Source organism: Ptychodera flava, chromosome 18 (assembly GCF_041260155.1).
Source record: "Ptychodera flava strain L36383 chromosome 18, AS_Pfla_20210202, whole genome shotgun sequence".
Taxonomy (NCBI): Eukaryota; Metazoa; Hemichordata; class Enteropneusta; family Ptychoderidae; genus Ptychodera; species Ptychodera flava.
In genome coordinates this window covers 21,182,965-21,201,667 of record NC_091945.1, presented here as the reverse complement: position 1 = coordinate 21,201,667, position 18,703 = coordinate 21,182,965, and the positions used below count along the sequence as shown (strand labels likewise).

Here is an 18,703-nt window from a genome sequence, read left to right as displayed (position 1 = left end):
TAAATGTACCCATTTAATATTTTTGCCATTATGATACATTGCTTAGGTAACATTTTCTGTATTTCTTGCCAAACAATATATATCTGGTTACGTCATCCAGACTGCAGCAGAAAATGTATTATCCCTTTTGTAAAATATATTCAGTGTGATCAATAGATTGATTTCATCTTTGTAGCTGCTATTTGAATCATAACACAGCACATAACCTCGTACTTCCCATTGCTAGTTGTCCAGGTGTCTGATGAATTTTAAAACATTTGTCTGGCAGAATGGAATTTTCCATGTTTTTTGTATAATACTGTCAATAAGTTAACGCTTTCTACCACCATATACGAGTAGGGGCATTCTTTGTGTGTTGAGAGGGAATGGGGATTTGTTGTCTGATTAATATCAAATGGACTTTCATCAAATTACTTGTGTCTGACTGGTCCCACTAGTGTAAATAATTTGTTAAGGTAATAGACTCTCTTCTTGCAGCCTGTATGAATATCAATGAGGCTGCAAGAGTCTTACATGCGTGTAAATGTACATGCCTTGCAGTGTACATGTAGCCAATATGGTCCTTCTAAGTTACAGAAAGGTTACCCAATGAATGTCAAAGGTGTAATCTTCATAATACCTAAACATTTAAATTCCAAGTTTTTGGCCAATAACTAAATAGATCCATCAAGAGACTTTGACCCTGTGAGTCCCTAAGTCAGTTTTAGTTGCATTTATGGAAAATAACGTCAATAACTTTTTTACAAATCCAGACAAATTTTTTTCAGATTTTCACCAAAATTTTAGTCAAATATTGTAGCCAATGAAAAGTCATGTCAATTTCGTCCAATATTATTTTAAAAAAATTGCAGAGAAATATGTAAAAATTGGCGATAACTTTTTACAAATCCAGACAAGTTTTTTTCAGATTTTCCCCAAAATTTTAGTTAAAAATTGTAGCCAATGAAAAGTTATGTCAATGTGGTCCAAAATTATCAAAAAAATTTGCAGAGAAATTTATAAAAATTGGTAAAATGTTACACTGAACTGTTGTTTGAAAAATTACAGCACTCAAAGGGTTTAAATATTGTAGCGCATCAACATTTGGAAAAAACTCTCTTTTAAATTAGTACATTGTATCTCATCTCAAATTTAAAAAAAGAATGAACAAAACTATTTTTGGGAGACTTCCATGAATTAAATTATCCTGCAGGGAAAATGTTGTATGGGAAGACAAATTTATGGACTGTAAATCAGTGCAGATTTTAGATATTTTAAAAATATTCGAGCTATGTTATACATTTAGGTCAAGCAATATACGGTTGAAATGCCAAGGGGAAATTAACAAGCTATTAAATATAAGTCTGTTTGGATTTGCAAATTGTGTACTTCTGCACAAAATCGTTTAATCATTGTAAAATTGTTGAGCCCTCTCAGGGAACATGCACAATTTTTGTTCCCTAAAAATACGTTAATTTGGAATTTTTAAGAATTTGAATTTCCCTATTACGAGGAAGCTTGGCAGCTTTTCACATGGAAAATACTTATCATGTCAGTAAACTTGATTTCAATGTAAATTGACATGTATAGAGGATAAAGACAAGTATTTCCGATATGATCATCGAAGCTCAAAGCTGTCAAAGCAATTTTGATATCATAAGTTTTCATTGTAATTCATGTGTTTTCAGTTGCTGTAGCAATGCCATATGTGTACACCTCTTTGTTTGATGAGTGTGTTAGCAATTTTTTTCAAAATTAAAGGTCCCTCTTGTGAGAAAATGATCGCTTTCCACCTCAGAAAACTAGAATCCTTACCACTGTGCTACTCAAAGACAGACCATCAATATCCTTTTTCCTCCAATGTCAAATTTTGAAGTCTAGAGGTTTTAACAAGTACATTGAAGCAGGTAAATAAAGAAGGAAAGGTGAAATTGATCGTCCTAGTGCCATGTACATTTACACTGTGCAAATACATGGTACATACTAAGTCATACCATCATGAGTTACTGAAAGTGAGAGTGTCCATGATTATGTGCAGCAGTCTGGTTGGAGAGTCATGAATGAGGCACAATAACTGATCTCAACTCACTCATGAATTAAAATCTATGGAGTTCCTTTCCAGAATGGTATTTTCAAATCTCTCGCAGTTAATGCAGTGATTATTCACGTACCACAAACCCATCATGTCTCTCAGATTTTCACATGTGTACATGTACAAACCTGGGGTCTTTTTTGTATTGCAGAAATATTTCACAAGTTCTGACACGTCATTGAACTGTATAATATACACGTACGTGCATGTGAAATTAACGACATGCAAAACATTGTAATCAATCAAAATGAATGCATTTACTATAAAAATCAGAATCCTAAAAGTGTTTATACATGTATGCGTACACAATGTAGTACATTAAGAATTATTATTTTTCATCCCAGAACATGTTAATTTATGTCATACAATCACTAAATTCAGCATGATCATGTGATACAATCTCTTGTACACAAAATAATAAATTCCTACTTCTGTTTGCCTAGAAATCCTATTCCACAGAAGATATTTCACAAATGCGGCATTTGCGTCAATGCATTATCCTTGCCCCTTACCTCAAAAAGTCACAGACCTTTACAATGTAATAAAATCAAAGTAACCAAACAGTTAGAGGAAGGTCTGTTTTGTGGTTGGCCTGGTCATTCCCTTGGGTGGTATGAATGAGTGACCATGTGTCAAAGATGATATCCCCTCCGTTGCTTCAAAGGTCAATATTATTTTTTCACGAAGGACATGCAGAAAATGTGAAGTCGTATCCGTATGCCCTGAGCTTTGGAATCTAATATTTTTTGAGTATGTGTACACATTCTACCACTGTATTTTAATATTGTGAAAGAAACATGTACATCATGTCTCCATATTTAGTTAGTTGTTGGTGGACAGGCTGTGTTTTACCCCAGTACATGTTCCATCTTGTACTTGCATGACATGCATTTTATACAAGCTCAGATGATTTTATTGCAGGGATATACATCAGTGTACTTGTATTGCAATAAAGATTATCAGTCATTTGGTGTCAGTACCCAACAAAATTTATGCTGTTGGCATTTACAATTTAGCTCAAAATTTATAATCTAGCAGGGATTCAGTTTTCAAACAGCTTATTGCTTTTTTTCCGATTTGTCCGCAAATTTTTAAAAATATTTAATGTCAGTTTAGTCATTTTCTCAACAGAGGTCAATGTGACCCTTACCTGAATGCATTAGCTATTAGCTAAAGATACAAATTATGATTGTGACTGATAATGAATGATTTTGATTTGACGGCCTCAATACCTGTATGGGTAGCCCTTTTGACCCCATCCAGTGATTCCAACAGTGAGCTACTGTATGACTGAACCATTGCTCACCAGAGTTACATGCAGCTAGTCACGTCATGTGTAAACTTCATACCCAAATGAGACAACTAGATTTCTGCTGTTTGCATAGGAAATACTGTACCCTTAACAGCTGATAGACTGTCAAGTTGATGTTTGTTTCACCACAGTTGGCACAATTGTGTAAATGTTTTTGTAGGCTACTGTACATGTATTCTAAAATATGCTGCAGAATAGCAAGATAATTGGTGAAACTGAGTAGGGAACACCCATGGCTTTCAACTCCTGCTAAGTAGTGAGAATGAATTAATTCAAGAGTATCTTACTGTTGCAGCAATATTACATGTACCAATACATTTCGCTTGTCAGTACATCCTTCAGGTCTGTTTCATCTGTGAAATATAAATCAATGAGAGTAGGATTACTATGCAGTAAGACTGGATATTGGCATTTAGGCCAAATAAAAGAATATCTGTGTTCCTGCACTATAACCCCTACCTACCCTATGAAAAACCACTGATCCTACAGTAGATAGTTTGATCACATTTTCAAAACAATTTCTAGTAAATTCTCTGAATTTCACCTTATTTTATGGGTCTCAGCCAACAAAAGGAAAATTTTACTCTAAAAATGTCATCCAACCTGCCTAGTATCCGAGGTATGTTACTAGAAACAAGTCTTTTTGTCAAATGGTCTTAGTTTGACGTTGGCATATATTTTATACTGAAGTTGGCATATATTTTATACTAAAGTTGGCATACATTTCATACTGAAGTTGGCATATATTTTATACTGAAGTTGGCATATATTTCATACTGAAGTTGGCATATATTTCATACTGAAGTTGGCATACATTTTATACTGAAGTTGGCATATATTTCATACTGAAGTTGACATATATTTTATACTGAAGTTGGCATATATTTTATACTGAAGTTGGCATATATTTCATACTGAAGTTGGCATATATTTCATACTGAAGTTGGCATATATTTCATACTGAAGTTGGCATATATTTTATACTGAAGTTGGCATATATTTCATACTGAAGTTGGCATACATTTCATACTGAAGTTGGCATATATTTCATACTGAAGTTGGCATATATTTTATACTGAAGTTGGCATATATTTCATACTGAAGTTGGCATACATTTCATACTGAAGTTGGCATATATTTCATACTGAAGTTGGCATATATTTTACTCTGAAGTTGGCATATATTTCATACTGAAGTTGGCATATATTTCATACTGAAGTTGGCATATATTTTACTCTGAAGTTGGCATATATTTTATACTGAAGTTGGCATATATTTTATACTGAAGTTGGCATATATTTCATACTGAAGTTGGCATATATTCATACAGTTGAATTAGTTACTTTAGGGTCAACAATAAAGACGGATGATATATTCGCTTAGGTATGATGAATTGTAACAGTCAGCAAAACAGTTGGAACAGCTGGCTGCCGTGAATGCCGGCAAATTGGTAACATGTAATGATGAGCTGTATTGTATAATATATATCAATTTATAGATCAAAACCCTCTAAACTCATTTCTAATTTCCACTTTAAATTCTTGCTGGAAACCACTGAAATGGTGACTTATCTAGAAGTTCTTTATAAAATATCATCAAATCCACTAAAAACTGGACTGCATCAAAATTTTAATTTTACTACATATAACAAATAACACACCTAATGAATGATGTCATTGTTATAGATGTTTCACAAATACTGACACCTCTGCAAGAGTACCTTACAAATTAAATCTGTCAACCTCACCTCTTTGCAGCCTAACCATGTGACTTCTGTGAGCATTGTAAAATTTACCTTTTCCTGCAATGTTGTTTTGCTGCATTTGACAGAGCAATAGCACGTCCCAAAGTTTTGCAAGTATGAGTTCATGGTCGTCCAAAGTCTTGTAATGGACTCGGAGAGAAAAATAGCGAAAGCCGCTGTCAAGTTAGACAGCAATCTTGTCATTAATTGGGGGTGTTTAACCATTATCCTATTGGACAGTATCACATCCTGATCTGCTGAGTCAGGAACAAGTAGTATTGAGCCCAAAAACTATGTATTTACACCTACGTGGCACGGTAAATTATGGGAGGTTTAGTCTGTAAAAATCATCCTAGCAGTATGTACGTTTCAGGGGCCCTTCAAATGTTCAAGTCTTCGGTAAAATGTGTCATATCAGCTGTGCTATGTGTATGCCTCAGTGGTTTTAACGATGATGATAACACATGAACATGGCAGGATAAAAGCTCTGGTGAAACAGTCGTCTTAGAGTTGATTAGGATAGGAGTGTTCTCTTGTATAGATTATAGTGCAAGTTGTGAAATTTGTGAAAATCAGCATAAAAATCAAGGTATCCAGACTATCACTGCATCACACCCTGAGCACCCCCCCCTCCCACAATTCACTATCTCTGTAACATCAAGATCATCCTCTCTATGCAAATAGTAGCAAGGAAAGACAGTGATTGTCCTGTTTACGTTATGCACAGGTTTTCATGGTCAAGTCTAAAATACTCTGTATGAACATGTTGCAACGCTTCATAGGCTTAAATCACCTTGACTTTGTAAAGACAAATGAACCAGGCAGGAAAAATGGTTCAATGGTTCATACTATTATACATCTCTTAAAGTGCAGTGAACTTCATCTCTTGGAATACAGGCCATCCATCGGTAAAAAAAAAATTATTAGAGCAGATTTCAGTGATTAGAAAGTCAACCTTGTTTCTTGTGGAGAGTAGCAACTCTCTTGTCAAGCAGAATGCTTCCCAAAGAAGAGTACCGGTATGTATTTACTTGTAGTGTTGAACATGTACAAAGCCCCAGGTGAAATGTCAAATTTCCAATGGGAAGGCTTGCAGTTCAGAGTATTAAGTATTGGGGGGGGGGGGGGGGGGAACTAATGAATAATTTATTGTGAAGAATAGTGTCAGCCATTGAACTGAATAATATGGGTTGGTTTGTTATGTCATCAAAATATTCAAACCTTGAAATATCTTACATGCGGTCATTTCTTTTTGATTTACCCTATCACCACCATGGTTTGGCTTAAACCCCATTGTATGATGGTGACGTAGGACATGTTTACTGAAAATTGTGGGTGGACAGATTAATATTGGTCATGGATTCTGCGTCATATGATTAACTAGTCATTGGAAGCAAGATTTCATGACTTTTTTAGCTCCGCTGTCAGCGACGCGGAGCTTATCAAATAGGTTGATTTTCCGTCGTCGTCCGTCGTCCGTCGTCCGTCGTCCGTCGTCGTCGTCGTCGTCGCGTCCGTCAACAATTGCCTTCTCCTCTGAAACCGCAAGTCCAATTGCTTTGAAATTTTATATGCGGTTCACTTGGGGTGACCTCACTTAAGTTTGTTCAAATCGTGGTGAAATTTGCATATTTGTATTTTTGGGGCATTTTTTGGTGTTTTTGGTAAAAAAATCTTCTTTTCTCAAACCGCTTGTCCGATTGCTTTGAAATTTAATATGCAGTTTACTTATGGTGACTTCAGTCAGATTTCTTCAAATCGTGGTGAAATTTGCATATTTGTATTTTTAAGGCAATTTTTGTCATTTTTGGTAAAAAAATCTTTAAAAATCTTCTTCTTCAAAACTACCGGTCAGATAGCTTTGAAATTTGGTACATATGTCCCTAGGGATGATCTATTTAAGATTTGTTCAAATTGTGAAGAAATATGCAAATTTGCATTTTTAAGGCAATTTTTGCCATTTTTGGTCAAAAAATGTATTTCTCAAAAAGTACTGGTCTGATAGTTTGAAATTTGGTATACAGGTTTCTATAGATGCACTTAGTAATATATATTGAATTTCTGATGAAATCTGTAATTTTGTATTTTTGGGCAATTTTTGCCATTTTTGGTCAAAAATGTGTATTGCCAAAACTACTCATCTGATAGCTTTGAAATTTGGTATAGAGGTTCCTACACATGAACTAAATGATATGTATTGAAATTATGATGAAATCTGCAATTTTGTATTTTTGGGGCAATTTTGCCATTTTGGTCAAAAAATGTGTATTGCCAAAAGTACTCATCTGATAGCTTTGCAATTTAGTATACAGGTTCCTACAGATCACCTTAATGATATTTGTAGAAATTATGATGAAATCTGCGATTTTGTAATTTTGGGGCAATTTTTGCTATTTTTGGTCAAAAAAACGTGTTTCTCAAAAAGTACTGGTCTGATAGCTTTGAAATTTGGTATACAGGTTCCTACAGATGAGCTAAGTAATATATATTTAATTTCTCCTGAAATCTGTAATTTTGTATTTTGGGGCAATTTTTGCAATTTTAGGTCAAAAAATGTGTATTTCAACAACTGCTCATCTGATAGCTTTGAAATTTGGTATACAGGTTTCCATAGATGAACTACATGATATTTATTGAAATAATGATGAAATCTGCAATTTTGAATTTTGTGGCAATTTTTCCCATTTTGGTCAAAATATGTGTTTCTCAAAAAGTACTGGTCTAACAGCTTTGAAATTTGGTATACAGGTTTCTATAGATGAACTCAATTTGATCTTTTGAAATTATGATGAAATCTGCAATTTTTATTTTGGGGGGGCAATTGTTGCCATTTTTGGTCAGAAAATTTTATTCTCAAAACACTATTCATCAGATAGCTTTGGTTGACATGTTCCTAGGGATGATCCGATGTGATATATTCAAAGTATGATGAAATCTTCAATTGTGTATTTTTGCAGCTTATTTTAGCCACTTTTTTCTGGCCACTGCATTGAGCTATCAAAGATTTCCTCCTTCTTCATCAACATGTGTCAAAAATAGTTATTCTCTACATAAACACAGCGGAGCTATATCGGCCGCTAGGTCGCTTGTTCATTGTATATTTTCAAAACCAACAGACTCAAAAAGCTGTGGAATAATTTTTTAGCTACTATAGACTATAGTCTATAGAAGCTATTGGGATGGGTATCCGTCCGGCGTCCGTCGTCAGTCTGTATGTATGTATGTATGTATGTATGTATGTATGTATGTATGTATGTCCGTTTGTGAGGCGTCCGTCCACTCAAATATCTTGAGAACCGCAGTACTTACTGATTTGATATTTGTTGTGTAGATGAAAAATATGATTTTGAGAAACTAGTTTTTTTAATTTTTGATATTGTTGAAAATAGGCAAATTAATGCCAAAAAAGGTGTTTTTGAAAAAAAATCTACTTCTTCATAACCGCTGGTCAGACAGCTTTGTTATTTGGTATACAGGTCCCTAGGGGTAACCCAACTTAGACTTGTTCAAATTGTGATGAAATATGCAAATCTGTATTTTTAAGGAATTTTTTTGTCATTTTTGGTCAAAATTTGACTTACATTGTATGTAATTCTTGTACTGTATAAACCCTATCAATTCACCCAGAAAAAATAATTAATATGATTTTAAATAATTGAATTAATTAGGAAATCATCAAAGCCAAAATAATTTTAGTGTAGAATTATCAGAAAGTTCAACTTTTTTTGACAGTTCATAGTGAAATGCTTACCATCTTGGAGGATTAAAACATGTAAAGGCAACTTTCCTGAATCCCAGCTTTGACATATTCTGAACCGTCATTATTGTGCCCTGTATGTTATCTAAAAGAAATTGCTCAAAATAGTCAATAGAGATAGAGATATAGATAGAGAAAGTTCTAATTTCCATTTATGGTTGACTTGGTAACAATAAAATAAAATTACCTTTTGAAGAAAAAAAATAGAGTGGTCAATTAAAAGAGTGGTCAAAGTGATAGGGTTTTTATGGTAAAGCTGGGCTGTAAGATTCCTCATGTGCTATTTATAGCAATTATGCAATCTGTGTAAACAGTGCAATGAAAGTGTAACATGATTCAGGGCTCCCGCTACCCGATCGCCAATTAGCCAAATGCGAAAGAAAGTTAAAAATGGCTACAAAAATTCCCGTTTGGCGAACATAGTGGCTAATGAATTTTTACTGCCCGGCCCTGGTGCCACCTCAACAAAAAACTATACAGCTAACAATAAAAAAGCTGTATTAGATGTTGAAACAGTTTACCCTCCTTCATACAAAGTTGCAATGTATTGAAACACTTCACTCGCCTTTCTACAAAGTTACAAATTCCCTGGTACGTAAAACAAACATTGTTGCTGTTCCGTCTGCAGTACAAAGAGGCTTGGCTTTGCCTCCGTGAGTCCCGTTCGTCCTTCAGTCTATCAGAAGTTTTACCTACTTTGCTAGAATCAATATTTGGCCTGCAACTACTCAGTATGATAGTAAAAACCATAATTTCAAAGGAAACTTTCACAAACAGAGTAGTAATACAAAGGAAGAGGAGAAAAACTGAGGTTTTCTGAAAGGTCAAGTCTAGGTCATCTCATCATGTGATGTCATGCATGAAGACCCCTTAGGTGTACAATTATGGTTAAAAGAGCCACCTAGGGTGGTCCAATAGGTAAAAGGTAATTTTGGTGCCTTCAAATTTAAATGGCATTCAGCTTGACTGTCAGTTTTAAATTAAATTTTATTAAGAGTCATTGCAAAGGGACATTGTCAACAGTAATTGCAGTATAAGCATATCCATTGTCTAATCATCACGTCTGTGAATTGCAATTTTGCATGTAAACATTAACCCTTTTCCTGCCAAGTCCATATTTCACCACCAGGTCAAGATGCTTAAAATTAATGAAACACAACATATTCCACATGATGTATTTTAACATAATACTGTATATTTGAAGGCTGTTGAAAACATAATACTGTAAAGTTGATTTTTTTTGGACAAAAGATGCCATAACATACCAAGCCAAGTGGGTGAAAATACGTCATTTTTTGGCTCAATACCGCTTTTACTGACTTGGCTGATGGGGAAGTGATACAGTTATTACTGTCTGGCAGGAAAAGGTTAAAGCAACAAATTATTAATTCGGTCTATTTCAAACTGCTATAACTTATACAAGAAATTATGTGATTCTGAATTATTTTAATATTTTTGCAGATTCTGCCAGTTTAATGATGTAGAAGTGAACATCACCAGACATTTCTTGATGATATCAAAGTATCAAATGAAAATATATCTGTGCTAAAATGTTATCATAGTCATTAAAACAATGTACACTCTCAAGCAGTGAGTAATTTAAATGAACATATATCATTGTGTCTTGCAAGAGTTATGTTTGGCCAAACCCTTTGGTCTCAAGAAAAATACTCATACCCAAAATGCTATTCAGCCTGCTTGACCACAACTATAACATACTGGTAACACTGGGGCCAATCATATCTACACTGCCAGTGTGCTACTAAATGCTTTCTTCTGCACCATTTTTTTTTCTTGTGGCTAAAACATTTTGGTTATGGAAGACTGCATAAATTTGCCGCATGAGAGGCTTGTAGCTTATGACAAGCTATTATACTGTGAACACTAAATGAATGCCGTAGAAATGTTCTGTACCTGTTGTAATATACACTTCACTTTGCTACCAGATTTTTAGAATTCAATTGATACCTTATTTTATTTCTGGTCATAAAAGTTTAACATCTGAAATGAAAAAGTATTTCTATCCTGGAAATGTCATAAAAACCCAGATTATTCGATAAAAATTGAACAAATATTTCTTTAATATAAAAACTATCAGGAACACCATACAAAACATCTTGATTTGTAAAATTAGGAACACCTGAATGCCGAGAAAGCTGTAATTGCTACGCTTGAGATCATAAACTGGCTAAAAGTTGCTCAAAGTGGCTACAAAATTTTTGATTTGGCTAATCAGTTGGCTAATCATTTTGGTGACTTAGGGGGAGCCCTGTGATTCCTTATAATGCTTTTGATGACCTTGAACTTCTTAAGTTTCAAACCTTTGTCTCTTCAGTGTGCTTTCTCTGAGTATGTACAGTCTCAACTTAGTATAAAACAGAACTCACAATGTTAATCAAAGATATCCACCTTCTTCATCAATACATGTGTCACAAAAGGTTATTCTCTACATAACTCAACAGAGCTCTGTCAACTGTTGAGTTGCTTGTTCTTTCAAAACGCTGGTCAGACAGCTTTAATATTTAGTTTACTTGTCCGTAGGATGACCTTAGTGAGATAATTTCATACAGTAAGGAGATACTTAATTTTGTATCCATGTCTATAGTCCGTGGGCTGGAGGGGCCCACCGTGCACCCCCCCCATAAACCTACTACATGGGTATTTTTTTGTTCTTTGGGATCTGCTGAACTAGAAAAAAGATGTTAACATTGGATATTTTGGGATGCACTACCTGTCTGCACTGGTTTTTGATTTGTATGTACCGCAAAAAATGGCGAAAAATGGGTAGGGGTAAGGGGTACTATATCCTCCCCTAAATTGAGTAAACTAGCATGAAATAGCACAAACTTTACATTTTTGGAAAGCTCAGATACTGCTCTTTCTGAGGAATACCAACTTTAGCAAAATTAATTTGTGTACATAGAATAGGACGACTTTAAAATGAATTTTTTGACAATTTTGAAATTTTTTACCCAAAATACCATGTAACAATTGTGATTTACTTTTTATTAAGCAAAATTTTCACAACTTTTTGTGTTTAAATTATTTATTCCGACATATTAAACAAGAAAAAAAGTGTTAACATCAGATATTTAACTATACACTACTTCTCTGGCGTCATTTTGAATTGCGTGTATCTGTATGGGGTGTGCAAAAACTAGGGGTAGGGGTACAACATTCTTTCCTTGATGAAGTAAACTGGCATGAAATGCCATATACCTTATAGTTTTAGAAAGCTTAGATACTGGCCTTTCTAAAATGCATAAGTTTTTAGTAAAAAAATATGACGTCATAGAATTGGATAACTGTAAATCGATTTTTTCTGGTAATTCAGCAATTTTAACCGGAAGAAAATACGATAACTATTGTTCCTCCCAATGAAGCAAATCAAACAGATTTATGGATGTTATTTACTAATTGCAATGTGCTGAAGAAGAAAATAAATGTCAAAATTGGGTATTTACAATCCATTATTGTCCCTGCTCACTCAAATTGCAAGTTTTGCTACATTGGTATATCGTGAATGGGCATTTTATTGTTATGCAATGAACTAATGCACAGCCTTAAAAAGAAGATTTTAAAACGCACACACATAGTCATATTGCCATTTTCTCCTTAAAGTAAATAGATTGTTGATGACTGTCTATTTTTATAATTTACTTTTTAAATATTTTCTATGAAATAATTTTGATAAGACGTATTTGGAAAATTGTGTATGCCTCCTTGTCTTACTTATACAGCAAGCATTACTAACAATCTATTAGGCCGTGGGCTAGAGGGGGCGTCTACGTGCACCTCCCCCCCCCCAACCGCACAGGATAACAAACCTGTATTTTTCAGAAGCCTTGGGATCCCTAGAATAAGAAATAGGATTTTAACAGACAAAATATAGGGACTCAATAGCTGTTACGGTCATGTTTTGAAGGGTGCCGCAAAATCACGATTTTGTGACCCACATGGATTTTTGTCAAACCTGTCTTCATATACGTCATCTGCTGAGCTTACTGTTTAACATGACCTGGCTTATGGGGTATCATTAGAAAGGTGATGTATTCTTCTTGATAATGTTATATAGCAATATGCAATATCTTCTATAGTTTTTATGAAATAGGGCCATAATTTACCCCATACCCCAAAGTTTATGTTGCAAATTACTGTCAAAACTAATCTAAATTCTACCAATTATTTACCTAGACATAATACAAAGGGTAATGCTGTGTATTAACTTTGTGTTATTTGCTACAGGTACATGTTAGAAACCTGAAATAAACTTTTGACAGAAAAAATATTGGGATCCTGTAGCTGTAACAGTCATATTTTGAAGGGTTCCGCAAAATCACAGTATTACTGAATCACATTCGTTTTTGTTAAACCTGTCTTCTTGTAAGTCTTCTGCTGAGCTTATTTTGAACATAAAGAGGCATATGCGATATCATTTGAAAGTTAATTTACTTTTCTTCAAAATGATATATTGCAATATGCAATATCTTCTATAGTTTTCATGAAATGAGACAAAACTTACCCCATACCCCAAAGTTTTATGTCGTAAATTACTGTCGAAACTAATCTTAAATTCTACCAATTATTTACCTAGACATTATACAAAAGGCAATGCTTTGTATCAAATTGTTTTATTTGATACAGGTACATGTTAGAAACTTGAAATAAACTTTTAACACAAAAAATATCGGGATGCTGTAGCTGTAACAGTCATATTTGAATGGTACTGCATAATCACAGTATTGTCAACTCGCATACATTTTCGTTAAACCTGTCTTCTTTAAGTCGTCTACTGAGCTTATTTTTATTATAACGTGGCAAGTTGGGCATCATTAGAAAGTTAATTTACTCTTCTTTAAAATGATATATTGCAATATGCAATATCTTTTACAGTTTTCATGAAATAGCACCACAACTTACCCCACACCCTAAAGTTTTATGTTCCAAATTACAGTCAAAACTCATCTCAAATTCTGCCAACTATTTACCGGGACATAATACAAAGGGCAATAATTTGTATTAAATTTAGTTTATTTGGTACAGGTTCATGTTAGAAACTTGAAACGAACTTTTAACAGAAAAAATATTGTGATGCTGTAGCCGTAACAGTAATATTTGAAGGGTACCAATAAATCATGGTATTGCCAACTCGCATACATTTTTGTTTAGCCTGTCTTATTGTAAGTCATCTGCTGAGCTTTTTTTAACATAAGTTGGCTATTCGGGTATCATTAAACAGTTTTTTTCCTTTGATATAATTTTTTGCCAGAAAGCGACTGACATATTGTAATATGCATTGTAATATTGTAATATCATCTTAAGTTGTAATGAAATAGCAAACATCTCATCACCCCAGCTCATAGTTTGATTTGCAAACTACATCTGTTCTAAAACTTTGCAGTTTGCGAATTTGGGATATGGGGTAAGTGTTGGTCCTATTTCATGAAAACTATTGAAGATATTGCATATTACAATATGTCGGTCGCTTTCTGGCAAAAATTGTCTTTCCAATGATAGCCCATAAGATAGGTTAGAGTAAAAAGTAAGCTCATCAGATGACTTACAAGATAACACATTTAACAAAAACACATACGAGAGGGCAAGACTGTGACTTTACGGTACCCTTCAAAACATGACAGCAGCAACCATTCAATCCCAGTATTTTGTCTGTTAAAAGTCTATCTCATATTTGTGACATGTCTATGTAGCAAATAAAACAAATTTCATACAAATCACTGTCTTTTGTAATATGTCTAGGTAAAAGCTTGGTAGAATTTGAAATCAGTAGTGACAGTAATTAGCAATATAAACTTAGGGGTATGAGGTAAGTTTTGGTCTTATTTCCTGAACACTAAAGAAGATATTGTATATAACAATATGTTATATCAAAGGAAAAAAACCTTTTTAATGATACCCCAATAGCCAACTTATGTTAAAAAAAAGCTCAGCAGATGACTTACAATAAGACAGGTTAAACAAAAATGTATGCGAGTTGGCAATACCATGATTTTGTGGTACCCTTCAAAATATTACTGTTACAGCTACAGCATCACAATATTTTTTCTGTTAAAAGTTCGTTTCAAGTTTCTAACATGAACCTGTAGCAAATAAACTAAATTTAATACAATTATTGCCCTTTGTATTATGTCCCGGTAAATAGTTGGCAGAATTTGAGATGAGTTTTGACTGTAATTTGGAACATAAAACTTTGGGGTGTGGGGTAAGTTGTGGTGCTATTTCATGAAAACTGTAAAAGATATTGCATATTGCAATATATCATTTTAAAGAAGAGTAAATTAACTTTCTAATGATGCCCAACTTGCCACGTTATAATAAAAAATAAGCTCAGTAGACGACTTAAAGAAGACAGGTTTATCGAAAATGTATGCGAGTTGACAATACTGTGATTATGCAGTACCATTCAAAATATGACTGTTACAGCTACAGCATCCCGATATTTTTGTGTTAAAAGTTTATTTCAAGTTTCTAACATGTACCTGTATCAAATAAAACAATTTGATACAAAGCATTGCCTTTTGTATAATGTCTAGGTAAATAATTGTAGAATTTAAGATTAGTTTCGACAGTAATTTACGACATAAAACTTTGGGGTATGGGGTAAGTTTTGGTCTCATTCATGATCTCATTTCATGAAAACTATAGAAGATATTGCATATTGCAATATATCATTTTGAAGAAAAGTAAATTAACTTTCAAATGATATCGCATATGCCTCTTTATGTTCAAAATAAGCTCAGCAGAAGACTTACAAGAAGACAGGTTTAACAAAAACGAATGTGATTCAGTAATACTGTGATTTTGCGGAACCCTTCACAAAATATGACTGTTACAGCTACAGGATCCCAATATTTTTCTGTCAAAAGTTTATTTCAGGTTTCTAACATGTACCTGTAGCAAATAACACAAAGTTAATACACAGCATTACCCTTTGTATTATGTCTAGGTAAATAATTGGTAGAATTTAGATTAGTTTTGACAGTAATTTGCAACATAAACTTTGGGGTATGGGGTAAATTATGGCCCTATTTCATAAAAACTATAGAAGATATTGCATATTGCTATATAACATTATCAAGAAGAATACATCACCTTTCTAATGATACCCCATAAGCCAGGTCATGTTAAACAGTAAGCTCAGCAGATGACGTACATGAAGACAGGTTTGACAAAAATCCATGTGGGTCACAAAATCGTGATTTTGCGGCACCCTTCAAAACATGACCGTAACAGCTATTGAGTCCCTATATTTTGTCTGTTAAAATCCTATTTCTTATTCTAGGGATCCCAAGGCTTCTGAAAAATACAGGTTTGTTATCCTGTGCGGTTGGGGGGGGGGGAGGTGCACGTAGACGCCCCCTCTAGCCCACGGCCTAATAGATTGTTAGTAATGCTTGCTGTATAAGTAAGACAAGGAGGCATACACAATTTTCCAAATACGTCTTATCAAAATTATTTCATAGAAAATATTTAAAAAGTAAATTATAAAAATAGACAGTCATCAACAATCTATTTACTTTAAGGAGAAAATGGCAATATGACTATGTGTGTGCGTTTTAAAATCTTCTTTTTAAGGCTGTGCATTAGTTCATTGCATAACAATAAAATGCCCATTCACGATATACCAATGTAGCAAAACTTGCAATTTGAGTGAGCAGGGACAATAATGGATTGTAAATACCCAATTTTGACATTTATTTTCTTCTTCAGCACATTGCAATTAGTAAATAACATCCATAAATCTGTTTGATTTGCTTCATTGGGAGGAAACAATAGTTATCGTATTTTCTTCCGGTTAAAATTGCTGAATACCAGAAAAAATCGATTTACAGTTATCCAATTCTATGACGTCATATTTTTTACTAAAAACTTATGCATTTTAGAAAGGCCAGTATCTAAGCTTTCTAAAACTATAAGGTATATGGCATTTCATGCCAGTTTACTTCATCAAGGAAAGAATGTTGTACCCCTACCCCTAGCTTTTGCACACCCCATACAGATACACGCAATTCAAAATTGACGCCAGAGAAGTAGTGTATAGTTAAATATCTGATGTTAACACTTTTTTTCTTGTTTAATATGTCGGAATGAATAATTTAAACACAAAAAAGTTGTGAAAATTTTGCTTAATAAAAAGTAGATCACAATGTTACATGGTATTTTGGGTAAAGAAATTCAAATTTGTCAAAATATTCACTCTTAAGTCGTCCTATTCTATGTACACAAATTTATTTTGCTAAAGTTGGTGTTTTTCAGAAAGAGCAGTATCTGAGCTTTCCAAAATGTAAAGTTTGTGCTATTTCATGCTAGTTTACTTAATGTAGGGGAGGATATCGTACCCCCTACCCCTATCCATTTTTCGCCATTTCTCGTTGTACATGCAAATCAAAAACCAGTGTAGACAGGTAGTGCATCCCAAAATATCCAATGTAACATCTTTTTTCTACTTCAGCAGATCCTAAAGAACAAAAAAATACCCATGTAGTAGATTTATGGGGGGGGTGCACGGTGGGCCCCTCCAGCCCACGGACTACTATAGTAGCTTCAGGGACTTTGGCCCTATGTTTTATGATTGTATAATTGATAAGATACACCAGTTGCCATGGATTTGTGCTCTTTTTAGAGTTCAGTGTCCGGTAGAATTCTCTCAGCACTGCTATCACAGTGTACCATCATATTAATGGCACTAATGTTGTAGAATGCCCAGATTCAGAATGGCTCTTTCCATCCCTGTGTAGACGTAGACACATGGTACATTTGAAAAGATGTGCTAAATGATAGCCACCATGTCCCGAATAATTTCCTGTCCACCTGATCTCATCGGAATCAATCCAGTTAGAGCTGTTACCATGGTAACAACAGCTTGGTGATGCCAAGCTTTGATAAAGATGTCCATTCTGCGTTACCAACAAAAAACTGCACAAAACAAGTCTGGAATATTAACATACATGTACATCCTCCGATCAATAAAATATTGAGAGTGTTGCTATACCTACAATAACTTGGAGTGGTGGTGTAATACTGTAAGATGTCTACTGCTAATTTCAACTGCCCTTTTTTTAAACCCTAAGGTTGTAACCATCGCAACACCCCAGGATTCAGGATGATAATTTGTTTCTTATTGATTTGTGATGAACATGATTGTAAATGTTGACAAGTGAAACATGTGTCTCTTAGATTAAAGCGACTGTACTGCGCCATTATTCCTAAGTCTCTTTGTTATGTATGCGTTGAAAATTTTACAAGAGGAAAGTACTGTGCCCATGGCAACTTGAAATGAGACTCTGCTTCAGTTCATAACCTGTGTATTGCACCCTGTCCAACCCCTGGTTCAGTAGTCTGTTCTCTCTACACTGAAGAATACAATAGGGACAAACCAAACTGCATGGCAGTGGAGGTGTACATGTTGTACATGTAGGTTCATCTGATGGATTCTGAATCCTATTTGCTGGTCTCAGTGTACCTCTTCCATAGTAAAAACATCAAAATCTGATTGAAATAAGATGTACATGTAACGATGGCAAGGTTTCCGCTGTAGCACTGTTCCGAGTTATGTCTTAGCATTTTTATATATCCATAATCTTTGGCTATGGTTGCCTTGCAATGAGCAAGGAATGATAAACAGTAGAGATCTCACCATCTCTAGATAATTTCAATCAGATTGGAATATTCCAAAATATAAGTCATTTTGAATTTTTGATGCTCTTAGTGTACTGTAGACCTGCTAAGGTTTCAGCCAGTTATGGAAACGGTTGCAGTACTCCGTACACCTTAGTGGTCTCATGTACATTTATTTTGAAT

The 18,703-nt window shown here is 34.3% G+C and overlaps 1 protein-coding gene across 1 annotated transcript in view; it reads left to right on the top strand.

Annotated features, from left to right (window-relative positions):
- The window catches only part of LOC139117132 (lysM and putative peptidoglycan-binding domain-containing protein 2-like), a 43,901-nt gene that overhangs the window by 3,486 nt on the left and 21,712 nt on the right, over nucleotides 1-18,703 (top strand). The gene's annotated exons all lie outside the window — the stretch shown is intronic.